Genomic DNA, 1886 nt, shown 5'->3' on the forward strand with positions numbered 1-1886 from the left:
ATTTTATGTTGACAGGTAATAAACAATCTCACTCATTCATAAACTGATGCAACAAGTTTTGTCATCTTCATTACAATTCGTAAGCATTTAAATATGAAACCGACCAACAAATGTTCAGACTGAACAGTTCAGTGTTAGTTTTTTTCAAAATGGAATTTCTTATGAATTGACTTTTGGCAATAATCATTTCATCCGTTTTAAAGCTAGGCAAATATTTGCAGAAAAAATATAATATAAATCACGACGCGATGTGTAAAAGTTTAAATAAAAGAACGACGATGGAATCAAAAACGAGCCAACATGCATTGAGCTTACTTAGGCAAAAGCATCTGTACATTTTGACCGTTTTCGTGTGTCATATGAAAAATAGTTGTGTGAATTTGTGTTTCTTGCCTCTCATCGCTCGTTTCTCGGTTGTTCGGTTTTATGCGATGGGCTGAAACGATTTCAACAAATATTAGAGACAAACAAACGAATGTATACGATTTTTGTGCTCATTTCGAGCAGCACGTCATTTGATCATATTTTTATTAGCCATTTATTTTTGCAAATATGAACGAACGAACATACAGTAACTGTTCATTTTTGTTTCGTCGAGTGAATGGTAAAGCGTGCGCGCGCTTACATTAGATTAGAATATTTGAGGTTAAAAGTTACAAAGCCACATAATTTATTATTTATTATCAAGTCGATGCTTTTCCATGTCTCTCGTTTGTGCGATCGCAAGCGGTGAATTTTGCCGCTGTCTGTAAGTAGAAAGGAAAAAAAGAACAATCCTTTTGGCTAAAGAAAATAACACCCGCACACACTATTAAATTCGCTAGAAGTTGTAACTACCATATATCACCGGTGGTACATTGCTTTGTTTTTAGGAAAAAAGAGGTTGAAAAAGAAGTGCGGTCTGAGTTAATTTAGACACTATTTACAGCATTAATTATGATTAATTCGCTTGAGATTTCATTCGTAATATCACACAACAACCAAGATTCAATCATTATTATCATACTTTCGTGACGTTCCCATTGAACCATCCTGCGGCGCAAAAGATTTGCCTGAATGCCACTTTTTTGGAGCACCATAAGAACGTGCTATGATTAGGTATTTTCATTGAGATCTTAAATGAACATAATATTTAAAAGTCATTTGAAAATTATATGGAACTTTTTTTATTTATTTTTACGCCATATAGACACTGCTTTTTAAATGTATTTTCGAATTATGTAAAGAATGAATGTGGTACAGTAACAGTTCACTCTTAAAAAGTCAATAACAACGTTTGCCAACAGTATAAAACGTAATTTTGACATTATTGAGAGAATACCTTCAAATAAGCAAACTAAAATATAAATAAATTTACGTCAAACTTGTCATGAATTATTTTTTAATAAGCAAATACTGTTTGTGTAATGAACGTATAGAATATAAACTGGAATCATTTGATGCAATTTATCAGTCAATTGTGAAAACCTGTGAAGACAAAATGAATCGAAAATTGCTCAGTTTATTACTTTTCCGCACACCTAGTGTAGGAAAGGTATTGTATTGGGCCAAAAATTAAAGTCACCCCAAAACATGTTTTCTATGCATGGTTCATGTAGAAAACACGATTGGAGATGATTTTGGGGCATATTAATGTGCGTCGCTGTGTGTGATGTGTCCTGTGTCCTGTGGCGCAGTGACCGGTTCGCGCATATTTCTATGCCTGATAGCTATGCTAAGCATAGCGGAGACGTAAGCCGCAACGCACCCGTCGCCATTCGATTCGAGCTATATTGTATGCGCACGGTCGTCTGCATAAACGAACATGTGTATTGTTCATATAGAGTGAACGGCGATGCGTCGGTTGCGTTTGCGGCTATGCTTGGCATATCTATGCTACCTAGCGT

Source organism: Contarinia nasturtii, unplaced genomic scaffold (assembly GCF_009176525.2).
Source record: "Contarinia nasturtii isolate CC-2019 unplaced genomic scaffold, AAFC_CNas_1.1 Cnas_scaffold_1627, whole genome shotgun sequence".
In the NCBI taxonomy this organism is placed as follows: Eukaryota; Metazoa; Arthropoda; class Insecta; order Diptera; family Cecidomyiidae; genus Contarinia; species Contarinia nasturtii.